The sequence below is a fragment of the Hoplias malabaricus genome, chromosome 8 (genome assembly GCF_029633855.1).
Source record: "Hoplias malabaricus isolate fHopMal1 chromosome 8, fHopMal1.hap1, whole genome shotgun sequence".
Classification (NCBI taxonomy): domain Eukaryota; kingdom Metazoa; phylum Chordata; class Actinopteri; order Characiformes; family Erythrinidae; genus Hoplias; species Hoplias malabaricus.
This window is the reverse complement of record NC_089807.1, coordinates 16,538,690-16,552,464: the sequence shown is the minus strand read 5'-3', so window position 1 is coordinate 16,552,464 and position 13,775 is coordinate 16,538,690.

Below are 13,775 nucleotides of genomic sequence, written 5' to 3'. Positions count from 1 at the left end.
TCCTTCAAAGGGAGCTCTTAATGAAGAAAATCTGTTTCAGAAGACCAAAACGATTACCCTGTCCAGCTCGAAAAAGTAAATCCCTCCACCCATACCCCCAATCATTCAAATAATATCAGATGCTTTGCCTTTAACAGGCAATGACATTAATTTCTGGCTTGTAGCCACATTAGTTCCTTCAAGAATGATGTCCTCTTGTGTCTCTGTCAATATCTCTGTGAGATTTTTCCCCCACAACCAGGTTTTGTTCAAACAGTCGTCTGAAATCCTGCTGCTTTTAACGATCTGAAAAAGACTTTTATAGATTTTGACAGTAAAGATAACATCCTCTGATGGCTCCATGAGTGATTTCCTGAATAATCATGCTGCTGCATGAGAGTACAGAGTGAAGGATAGAAGGTGGTTTGCTGCTTATGCTTCAGTTTTAGTACATTGCTTATAACTTGCCAGAAGAAAATAGCACTCTCAAAGAAAGGGGGAAAAATCATTACTAGCCCAGACTTGTTCCCTGTGCGCTACAGAAAATGGCACAATTAAATGATAGCAGGGCTTCAAAATTAGCAAGAGCACAAAACAAAGCACAGGCCCAAGTTATCAATGACTTTGTTCATTACGGAGAGTAATACAGAGGCCAACAATAGTAAAAAGGATATAATTTCCAATGCAATTCAAAGACATAATGCCTTAAGATGAATAGATAGCTGTGCAGCCCTTGCTTTTAACAATGCACTATTGAATTTCCAATCTAAATAAAGAAGCCCTTTCACTCCTAGTAACTAATTTTACCAGTCCTTGTCAGGATTTCATTAAAGTGTGAGTAAATACTGTAAAAAGCATTTATTGGTGATGGAATGCTATTTATTCCCATTACAGCAGCGGAGTCTATGTAAAAGCTCATCATTTGTGGCTTTATTTGCAGCAGAGCATTGAAATGAGTGATATATAACAGAGTCAGGTATGATTTATTCTTCTAACTATCATATCTAGTCTGGTCCAGTAAAGCCAGCTGCGTGTTTCTGCTTGCCGGCTGTTATTGACACCACCCCAGCAGCATGCTCGGCAGATGGAACCGCTGCATTCAGAAGGTGTGATCTCATCTGAGATGAGACAGTCTCGCTCCCCCACCTACCACCCCTTCCCCCACCCAGCACTTCCTTCCTCTGCACCTCACAGCTAATGAATAGAGTGATTAAAAGGGAGAAAACATGGCACGGAGTCGCTTTAAGCAGAAGCAGGGGAGCGGGTAGCTATTGACGATCTGCTTTTGAGAGTTGGGGCAACCTGTTGCGGCTCCCTCTGTGCCTATTATTGATTGCTGTGTGGCTCTGTTGGGGAGTGATTGGGCAGGAAGGCTAATCCCGCACATCCTCCTCCTCTCTAGAGTTAGTGTGTGTGTGTGTGTGTGTGTGTGTGTGTGCTCCAGGAGAAGCCTCTTTTTCCTCTCCACTCCGCAGTGACCTGAATACAGAATGTGCTTCAGCAAGGTTTAGCCTGAGAGAGAGAGTATTGTTTTGATACGGATGTCTGCATAACTAGATGTCAAGCTGTCTGTATGCGAGGTCATGTTAACATAAAGAAACCTGCTCTTCTCTCTTTGCTCCGAGGAATATTACGATCCAGGTATTTACCTCTGTTCACAACAGAAGACTTTCCCCACCCTTCCTTTCTTGCCAATGGTCATCCCATGTGGCTCTTTATTTCACAGAAGATGACAACAAGGCCCTTCTGCCCTCACCTCCTTATGAACTTTGTCTGACCTTATTGTTCCACTAAAAGACTGCTAAAGGAGCACATCCCAAGAAAGACAACTGTTGTTTCTCTTTACTTGAGTGCACCAGGAGGCCCCGAGGAGCATATGTATGTCAGGAGGAAAGGAGAGCCACGTCTGACACGCCTTAAATGAGGCCCTGCTAAAACGCTCCGATAGCTGACAGCAATTAAGGGGCTAAGAGAAAGGCTTTCGCTTGAGCGGCTCCTTCCGTTGCATTTAAGTTCCTCTGGCCCAGGTAATTTCGGGCCCACAGTCCAGGGGAATGAAAACAGCTTGGCGGTGCAATCGTGTGGCAGTTTAATAATGGAAACGTAAGGGTCTCGAGGGACCAGACCATTTCTCCAAGCAACAGAAAAAGTCCATTACCCTGTGTGTTGCCTACCTAATGCTGCCTCTTACTCTTTAATTGAAACTGTTGGCTGTATTATAACGCAGACTGAATGATGCTGAAACAAAAGAAAAGGGAGGGAGAAAGAGGGGAGCATGCAGGCAGCCAAATTCAGAGGCCCGCTTTTCTTCGCAACCTCTGGCAATGACAGCTCTAAAAATATGTATCCGCAAGCAGCAACGAGCATGATCTTTCCAGTGAGGACACACTACACCAAAAGCCACTTACACACAGCACCAGCCTGAAATAATTAATAACTAAAGACTGTAAATTTAATGCTAAGGCTTGAAACGTGAATGTGTTATTTAAAGAGGGGCTCATAAATTAAAATAAGCCAGTTTCCTCCCAATGTGTTTTGGTAGATTTACAAAAGAATCAAACATATTTTAATTGAACAGTACACATAAAGGGCATGGGAGCCTTTCAACCTTTTTTATTCATTCATATTTTTAAACAGAATAGGTGAATGATGAAATTTTAAGTTCTTTAGCCTTGAAAAGAGCTAATGAGAATAGAGGTCATGTAGCAGTCTTAAAAGCCAAGAGACAAAAACCATGAATCATGTAAACGTTATAAATGCAATTTGGAAACAAAATACCAAATATACAAAATAAATCAAACAAACACACAAAAAGGATTAAAAACATTATAGGCTTTTAACCTTTTCTCCACATGTATTTTGTGGTTCCTATGAAAAGAAGCACTTGCTAGTGAATGGAAAAGCAACCAAAATAATGTAGCGATTTACTTGGCGTAAGGTGTACCATTATTGTGGGCGTTATTTGCCTACAGCTTTATATAAACACAATTCAGACAGCTCAATTGTATAAAGAAGAGCAGTGCCAGCACAAGATTGTCAAGTAAATAAAGATGTTGTAAGCCCCCATACATCAGTCTGGAATGAGTGTATAATCATGGCAGTCATTATGATGATGAGCAGTGTCTACAGATACAATTTGTGCAGACAGAATGAAATGTATTCTACATAAGACTAGATTTTGGATCATAAATGATAACCTTGGTTATTTTTTGTCTGAGAGGGCTGATAGTTTATTGCAGCTGTGTCTACATTTTTCTCAGGTTCGAGTCCATCAGATGAAGGGGTCACTCAGGAGAGAAGCATCAATGCCATTCTCCACAGTGCTGTGTAGTGTATGTATGTATTAGTTACTGTTTCAGGTTTTCTAAAGGCTTTTGTTTTGTATGTCTTTTGTGCTGGCAGCTCACAGGCACCGAGCTAGAGCTCCTTGTGAATCGGTTCTTCAGATGCTACATGGCAGTTCTGGGCAGTATCTTACAGAAAGCTGCACTGGCTATGACTGTTTTTCATTCGAGCTGTCTATTCTGCGAATTGCTTTCTTTCCCTAGGCAAGCAGAGTCACAAGTAAGTTTGCAGCAGTAGAACCCATCCACTTGCAAACATCTCTATATTCGGTGGAGCTGACAGCTTATAGATATCTCTCTCCCTCCCTGGTCCCTAATGAAAAATATAGAGCGGCAGATTCATTACCCCAATGGGCTAATTGAGTGTGACAGTCTCAGAAAGGGAAGCAAGGAGGGAGGGCAAAGAGAGCTGTACCCAAAGGCTGCCCAAGGCCAGGCTGGCAGGACAAGCCTGCCCCAAGTGCCCATGGGAATTTCATGCTAGGGCTTCTGCTTGAAAGTATGCAGACACTAAAGTCATCAAGGCAACAGACAGCAGAAGCACCAGGAACAGCAATACACCGGCTTCAAGAAGCCCAATCATTAGTAAGGCCACTACCAAGGGCAATGACCCATGTCACCAAGTTATAAATAATACTAAACATTCGCTCAGTAAACACATAGACGAATTTAGAGCAACCTGTAGCAGGAAGAATATGCAGGAGCTAATCTAATGATACACACTGTATGAACCACAGTACTGTGCGAACATCAGAGACAATCAATTATTAATTACATTTCCAGTCAAAACAGTCATAAAGTGCAAATTATTTAAGTGGATTTAAGATAATCCCCTTGTATAAGGAAGGGCGTGCTTGATGGGGTTACAGATCAAGTGCATACATTAGTATTTACAACATTGTGTAATAAGTGTTTAGAACAGCTGATGTCTCATCTTTGTCTTTGGTAATTTTTTCCATTTGATATATTTTCTGTACAGCCTTTTTTTACTAGCTATTAAAATAATTTATACTAGGTATCTATCTTCCTTCAACAAAACCTTTGAAATATTGCTGAGGTACAATACAGTATTCAGTCCAAGGATTTTGTAACTCAACACATCATTCACTGTGGAACCGACACCACCCCAAAATTCATCTAAATTTTGACAGTCCCAAAATATATGTGCATGACTTGCTTCAACACTACCATATTGCTTTCAACATGACTGAGTAATAAAAATTATATTACATTGTTCCATCTAAATTCTCTCCACTTTTGGGAGTGTGTGGAATGTTGTTATATTTTACACATATTATACCAGTCCTTGCCTGAAATTACTATTTTCAAATATTTTTCTCCATTTATATTTAATATAAAACATTGAGTCAGTTTTACATTCCATCAGAAAATGGCAAAACAATGAAAATATCCTAATTATTTTATTATCATATGCACTCAGGATCACTTGTATAACTGGATTCAACTTATGGGAATTTTCAAATTTTACTACTTTATTATAATAATCCAGAATGTGTAAATACCTAAACATATCCTCAGTTGCTGGAGTAATGATGAACTAGGAAGTTGATTATAAATTGCCAAAAAGAGAGGAAAGAAGAGATGAAAATAAACACCACTATATATAGCCCTACACTTCACTTCCACCATTTCCATGATCTTAAGTGTCACTCTGGCTAATTAAAGGCAGAACCAACATAATCCTTTGCCATTAGGAAAATCAACACCGATCTCCCCTGACCACAGATATATAAAACTTGACTTGTCCTTGCAAAAATTACTGCTCCTTCCCTCTTCCTCCTTCTCCTCTATCTCCTCTCTAGCTACATTTCTTTTTCATTCCAGATGAACGAGACCTGCTCAAATTAGCTGCTGTGCCATTGTGGTGTATGGTTGGGCAATATGGGATAGATTTAGAGCTATTTAAATAATTTCAGACACTGCAGAAAGAAAAAGGAGGAGGGGACAAAATGACTAATAATAACTAGAGCTTTTAGCAACATGACACTCTCTCTGTCTCCTCTCTCTCACTGGAGAAAATGATTCTGTACACTAAAAATATCCCTACTCCTGACAAATATATTAGATATTCTAATTCATTAAGAGCTCCCACACTGAATGAACCTGAAGCACAGAGAGAGAGAGAGAGAGAGAGAGAGAGAGAGAGAGAGAGAGAGAGAGAGAGAGAGAGAGAGAGAGAGACAGAGAGTGAGAAGAGCAAATGAATTCCGGATTGAGCATTAATTGGAATGAGAAAGAGCATAGAAATTACCACAATGCAGAATGCATGCATGAGCACATTCTGTGCATATTTCAGACAACAGAGGAACGAGCAATGCTCTACATCTTGCTGCAGCATTTTTGCTTTGCCAAGGGCAACCTCGCATGGATCATGCTACAGTGTTTCACCCAGCTGCCAGGGCAGTGTTTTTCCATGGTGTTGCAAAAATGTCAACACTCCTTTTCGGTCAGGGATGATTCAGTCAATTACAATTAGCACAATTTGTCTGTATGTCTGCTTGCTTGGGTAACATATGACCTGTTTTTAAAAAGCCTCCAGGTAAAACTAGGGCTCGCTTTAAAGGATGATGCAAGTTGGTGCCATCCCCCCATTAAAAAAGTTGAGCTGCCACCCCACATTCAGTACCCTTTGGATTAATGCTATGTGTTATCACTTAAAATGCCTTCTATACATATATTATGTCCACCAAGCTCCCTTAGTACTGGAAGTACACTTCCTGTGTCCCAACTGTATGAACCCAGTGTTTTGTACAGTTTGAAACAAATTTATTTGCTTAAGCCCTTTACGTGAAATGCTTTCAGGTTTTAGTTAAGACATGTTCATTAAATTTATTGTAAAAAATGATATATCTATATTTAAATATATAGCTATGCAGCTGGCATCAGGGCACAGCGTGGTTGCCATATTGGGGACATACTCAGTACTCAAACCCTCAACTCAAACAGAAACTATGATATTTAAATTGTTTTACTGTTTCTGTCAACACTTGTAGTCCTTGCTTAGATGTAAAAATGAAAGAAATATAAGTACGGATACATGACCCATTTATCCACCTCATGTTTATAAGCAGAGCTCTTTTTCATTCATTCATTCATTCATTATCTGTAACCGCTTATCCAGTTCAGGGTCCTGGTGGGTCCAAAGCCTACCTGGAATCATTGGGCGCAAGGCAGGAATACACCCTGGAGGGGGCGCCAGTCCTTCACAGGGCAACACACACACTCACACATTCACACCTACGGACACTTTTGAGTCGCCAATCCACCTACCAGCCTGTGTTTTTGGACTGTGGGAGGAAACCGGAGCACCCGGAGGAAACCCACACGGACACAGGGAGAACACACCAACTCCTCACAGACAGTCATTCAGAGTGGGAATCGAACCCACAACTTCCAGGCCCCTGGAGCTGTGTGACTGCGACACTACCTGCTACACCACCGTGCCGCCCAGAGCTCTTTTTGTCAATGTCAAATCAGTAGAAGAGCTTGGGCAGTATGTCAAAGTAGCACCATACTCCCTCACATCACAGATAATAAAACTAATATTCTAATAGATAATTTAGATAATAGTTTAGATAATAAAATCTAATCATAGAGAGTAATAATAGACAATACTTCGAAAGGGAAGCATGAATCACTAAAAAAACTAAAAGTTTGTTTTTTAAATACAATGCACTATGTGAGTGCACAAATCGTTATTTTATGACTGAGTATGCCCTACAGAGAGTGAAGGACATGTGGGATTTTGCCTTGACTTTGTTGTGGCATGGAAAAATCTCACGGATCACACACACTTTTAGACAAGCAGAACTACTTTATTACATTTTGAGCCAAACCAGAGGAATAATTTAGGCAGACAATCGCAATAACACTTTATCCTCCAAGAATCTGTTCTACTCTCAGAGCTCAGGGACAGCAGGATTAGATTATTTACCTGTAAATGGGGAAAAGACTGAGATAAAGGAATATATGGTTTGTGTATATCTTACACACTAAAACAAAACTTGAGTGGGATCACTGAAGCTTGTATGTATACTATGTATTAATAACAGAATTAGACAGAAAAGTAGAGAAATGCATTAGACATGCTAACAGTTTTCCATTAGATCTTCACAAAAATACTAATGTGGGTAACCAATTTTAATGGTCTTTTTCTCCTCATTATATTACACAGTGCAGTCCTTTACTGTTTGATATAGAGACAACATGGGTTTCTGTGCTTCTGGGAGTTGTAAAGCTCTCTGTGCAGAGAGAGGAACTGTGTATGAGATAAATGACAATCGGTCCCCAGTATGTCACCTACGCCAAAAACATTTTGTCACTGCAACATATGAATAGTTTAATTGAAGAGTTTTATGTGAAATTTTGGCTATCTAGTCTTGCATTGCTAGACTCTGTAGGGAGAATCTGGTACCTGTAGTGACGTAATGTCAACAAGAACTGCATATTACTGTCTGCAGGTAAAGAAGTGTGACTGACACATAAAAGGACCAATCACAAGTCTGCTATTTTGGCATGACATATCGAACTAGCCAGTACAAAATGATACATGGAAGTCTGTATACGTGGATTTACAGAGAGCCAATCAGAATGCAACTTGCAAAATCCTGACAGCGAGGTCAGATTAGTGCACTGGAAGTATCAGACTCGGCCTCAGCTTGTGGGTGGAGGCTCTGTGGCTGAGACTAGGTCACCCCTGGCCAGTTTAAATATTTAGGAAATAATCTTGACTTTCAGTGGAAGTTAATGATGTTAGTCCCAGTAATTCTGGAGCATTTCTATTTTTCCATACATTAAGATGTTTTTGCAGACAGTGAAGGACAGCTGCTGTGTTTAAATCATGTAGAAAACTAAAATTAAACAAAAATGACATGGACTGAAAAATGGACTGTTTTTCTTTGGACAGTGGTGCTATAAACTCTGGTATGTTTTCCTTTGTTTAAGAAAGATACTTGTTAGGTTTTGATTCACCTTTTGTGTCTTTTTAGGCAAGTCATGAACTGTCAGCTGATGACATACCCTAACATGTCCTAATGATGTTTCCATAGAATAATACATTTTCTGGTTCTTCAAACCTCCACTCCACTATAATGTGCCAAACAGATACTGAGGTTCTGACAATGAAGTTAACTTATGCATAAGAAACAAATCCACTTCTTAATTTCTACCATTCACAATGGCAGTTGAAAGTATAATTCACTACTGTAATCAAAAAACATTTTTTTTATTATACAAAATTAATATAAATTTTATATAAATTAATATAAAATTCAGATGATTTTTCCTCACCATTTGTTGCTCGAAACAGGTCTAATATGTTTATGAAGCCCCAGTGTCAGTAAATGAGTAAAGAAACAAACTGTCTTGGGCTGGTATGCTTGTCTTTCTCTCCCTCTCTCTCTGCTCATGAGGCATCTGGAGTTTTTTAGACAACAGAGAGAAACCTTAAAAAGCACAAACATGAAATGAGGATTTCTCTCTTCCTGCTCCGTAGGTGGGTAATATTGACTTATTTTTGCTCTTTCAGATCCCTTAAGGTGTCTCTGTAAACACGGGAGATGGCTAACTGCATTACCGAAAGCGCTACAAAACTAAACAACACCAGTTACAAATGAGTTTTTGTGATAAATGAAACAATTATAAATGTGTTCTGATTCAAACAATAACTTATTTAACTTATTTAATAACTAAATTTTATTTTACTCACAGGTAAATGAAAAGTCATCCAAGAACAAACAACTCTCATCTTGTTCCCCTCAAACACACTGTTCCACTTTTAAAAAAAAGCAGAGCTTACAACTGAGTTTCCCCACAATTGTAAATGTTCCTTTAAGGGGAACTGTGTAAATCAAGGGAAAAACTGGAAGACTAATAAAACGCTAGCCAGGAAGGGAAGAAAAACCTCCATATGACAGCAAAGGACAAGCAGTAAGGTTTAGATGATGCAGGACACACCTGATCTGCACAGAAGAGCCATCAGCAGCTAACCTTACCTGTAACCTTAAAAAATCAGAAACAATTCAAAAACAACAGAGAAAGGGAAACCTAAACACTTTAAACAAAATGACCACAAGCATGCTTGTAAAAAATAGGAGTGTACTGGATGGATCTATTATGTTTTGAAGCTGTATGGCAGCCAGGAGGGCACTGCACACAATGAGAAAATTCTGGAAGCAAAGCTTAAAAAAGTCTGGCTTCTTCGACAACACAATTATCCAAAAAATAAAAAAATAAATAAAAAAAAAAGCCTGTACACCCACTATGACTATAACAATAAATGCAAGCTGAAGCTTTAATAACCATGAGAGTGCCCTTACTTGAACATCATTAAAAACCTGTGGACAGATCTTAAACATGCTATGCATACAATATAGCCCAAGAATACCTCAGAATTATGTGCATTCAAGACTAGGTGCAATCTGCAAGGAAGAATGGGAGATATTCCTTTAAAAAAAAAACCTATGCAAGCTGTGATATCTGTCTGAGTGGGTGTTACTAAGAACTGTAATTTTTATATTTTTATTTTTACTTTAACTTTTTTAGCTCATCAAATATTCAATAACTTTTTTAAAGCAAAGTGCTTTTTAAGTACAGGGGTTGGACAATGAAACTGAAACACCTGGTTTTAGACCACAATAATTTATTAATATGGTGTAGGGCCTCCTTTTGCGGCCAATACAGCGTCAATTTGTCTTGGGAATGACATATACAAGTCCTGCACAGTGGTCAGAGGGATTTTAAGTCATTCTTCTTGCAGGATAGTGGCCAAGTCACTACGTGATGCTGGTGGAGGAAAACGTTTCCTGACTTGCTCCTCCAAAACACCCCAAAGTGGCTCAATAATATATAGATCTGGTGACTGCACAGGCCATGGGAGAAGTTCTACTTCACTTTCATGTTCATCAAACCAATCTTTCACCAGTCTTACTGTGTGTATTGGTATATTTACCTGTTTTGGCTGACCACCTTAACTGTATTTGTAAATATTAATATTAAGAATTGTATGCTTTCAACATATGCAAAACTTTGAGAGAGAGATGTAAAACCAGAGTGAACATTTTGTAAAATACTCAAGTTTCTACACCGTTTCTATATATTGCTAAATTAGAACGTGAATAATGAGCATCAGTCTTGCAAAAAGGAGAACTGTCAAACAATTTAAAAAAACATATCTCAATTCAAGAACATTTAAACACAAAATCTTTCACACTCTACCATACATTAAACTGTAGAAAGATCTGAGACCCAGAGAATTTTTGAAGGACAACACACCACTGATGAATGTGCATGACCTTCGTGCCCTCAGATGGAATTGTATAATAAACCGACATGGTACTGTCATAAACACAGCCATATGGGCTATGAAGTACTTTGGAACACTGTTGTCAGTTAACACAGTCCATCACTGTGCCAAGAAATGCAACCTGAACATGTACTATGCAAGAAAAAAGCTATACTTCAGTTTTATGCAGAAGCACTGCTGAGTTCTGTGGACCAGAGCTCTTCTCAGATGTCCTGTTGTCAGATGGTAAAATTTCAATCTTTGAGAAAACAGATTTTGAGCTCTCTGTGCCAAATAAAAAGGGAACAAGTTTTATTTTCTTCCAAATGTCATTAAAACCTACTGCAATAAACCTCCTTTTTGGATGACTGCCCTGTATTGTGCCTCATTCAAAAAGCACTTTGAATTTATATCTATATGTATTTACTTGTGTTGGTTTTTGTTAGATTATAAAGCAGACGGATTTTCAGCTTAGATTCTTAGAATCTTAGAGTGTGGATTTGTGTGGAATTGTATGTTGTGAAGGTTCGGTAAATAAAATTTTACATATTTTATTTTAGAATTTCTCTTGTAGTTTTTTTTTTCCAAAGTATGGGCCCTTTAACTGTTGTTGGAGACTCAAAATACTAATGTGGTTCGTCAGAGCACCAACAACCAATCAAGAGCTGAACAGTTTTTTTTTTTTCTATCTTCAATTGGCAGAGGGGAACCCCAGTGGATTCTTGTGTATAATAGCCTGGGGTCTGATGATTGATAGCTTGGATGGCTCTGAGCACCACTGCTATCCTCAAACAGAGCATATACTGTGACAACAGGTTGCTCCAGGGGGTTAAATCTCTCTCTCAAGAAATGAAATATGTTTTCTGTACTATCTTTCTGAAAGGTACATACCTGTCCATAAATTCGTATGAAATCATAAAGATATTGTACTCTATTGGTTCATTCTTGATAACATTTGTACAATATCACAGACAGCAGCTATGCTCAAATGTAAAGAATAAAAATCAATGTACATCATTGCAGTTATTTGATGGCAGACGTACTCGGTACATATAAACAAAGTTAAAGAAAATTCAGATTGATGATATGGCAGGATATTTGTGATACTGTTGGGGTGTTTTTATGTTTGAGTTTGTACAAGACCATTTTGAACCCAGACATGAAGGAAGTTTTATGCCCTGTGGAAACCTGTTGAGGTCATGTTTGTGTCATGTCTTTAAAAGCACCAAAGTTTTACTTAAAATAACTTTTATGAGGGAGCAACATTGGAATAGTCCTTTAAGATGAGGTTTAGGGTTTGTTTTGGGCAGTGACCAACACAGAGGTCACTCTGAGCCAGTATATCCAGCTTTAAGCACAGTGCAGAAGCAGAATGTAGAGGCCTGTAGAAGATTGTAAATTATTCAAGTAAAAAGCCTGAATGTGGGCACCAACCGAGTGGGGAGCTGAGCTATTGTTTTTGTTTTCTGCACTCTGTTGAAATGGAACTGCAGATTTTCAACATAATTAACTTGAGGGCTTGTTGTACATGCCCCACTCTCTCGTCAAATAACACTAACTGACTTATTTTTAAACCAGCATTATAACTGCAGACAACTCTGTGCGTTTGCTGAGTATTTATGTTAAAGACAGCCCGGGTTGAACATCAGCCCTCAACACTTATCATCATCAATGTCACTCTGCTTTGCCCACATGTACGAAGAGTGATTTCAGCAAGTCGGCCAACATTCACACTTTAATAACAAGCACCACTTTTTGCTGAATGAGTTTAAGCATTTCAAGTGAATTTTACAATTTTATTAAATCAAGCTTTCACAATCTCTGGCCACTGAAGCAGAATGCATGAGATACTCTCTGCCTCACTGAACACAAAGAAACCACCTTTTTCAGTCAGCAGTGGAGAAATATAAAACTGAGATTATTCACTAATGAACACGAGGCTGATGCAGTTGCTTACAGTTTGCCTTTCAGAAATACTCCAGAGCTTTAAAACAGGCTTTTCCTAGTCAAATATTTATGCATCGAATATCTATGTTTTAGATTGTTCTATAAATATCAAGCATCTTTCAGTTAGTGGATGTGCAAATAGCATAACCATACATTATTCCTGTCATTTATTGACGCTGTAGCAGAGACATTAAAAGTCAGATTAAATTTTGGAGCAATTCTTAACAATTTAGTTACATTAGAATCATTAGTCACAAGGGCCTTACACACATTTTATAATTAGCTTTGATTATATCATTTCTTTAAAATATTTAATTCCACATTACTTACTCTCTTGCTTGTTCTTAACACACGAGCTCCACCTAGTGAATGTAGTTTATTATTACCAGATACCAAGCGAGGAGGTTTTTGATTTTTCAATCTGTATTCATATTCAGACTCATTCTGGAAGATTGTCTGATTCTGACAGTTCATCTGGCACCTTCAGTGATCTGTGTGTGAAACCTGGTGAAATCTAATATGTCATGTGTAGGTCAGTGTTATATTCCCCCAGCCTAATTGTATTAATCTTAGCCCCCTGTGGTGTGATTGACTAATAGATTATAACTGCACAATCCGATCAACCTTCAATTCAAGCCTAACACTCGGGTGCAGAGCTTGTCTGAGCACTAATTAGAAAATAGTTCGTATGGGAATTCTTAATTAAAAATATTTTCACTTTGATATTTGCAAGTGCACCACAGTATAAGCTAGTCTAGCTTTTTACTGAAAGGGGGTCTTCAGTTTTGCCAGATAATACTAGCCCAATTAAGACTGTTCAATAGGAAAAGAGCTGAGGAACATTCATACCGGACAATCTTAAGCTTTGGGTTTAACTTCTCCTGCTAACTGAGAATCCTGCCTTGTCTGTAAGAAGCAGGGCTGGACAATATAATGTTTCAATATACATTATTTATAACATAATTCACTCACTGACATTTAGTTTTAAAATATTAATACTGACAAATCCAATAGGTTTATATTTGAAAGTAGCTGATAAAGTTTTTTTGTTCTTGATACTTTTCTGTGGATTTAATACTGTTCAATATCATTTATACTAGCCTCCAAACTGTTTTCACACTGGACAGATATCTTTGTTTGGTTCTGCATTATTTAATTAAGCATCGAGCATTTCAATTTTTTTATTTAGTAATGAACCCGTT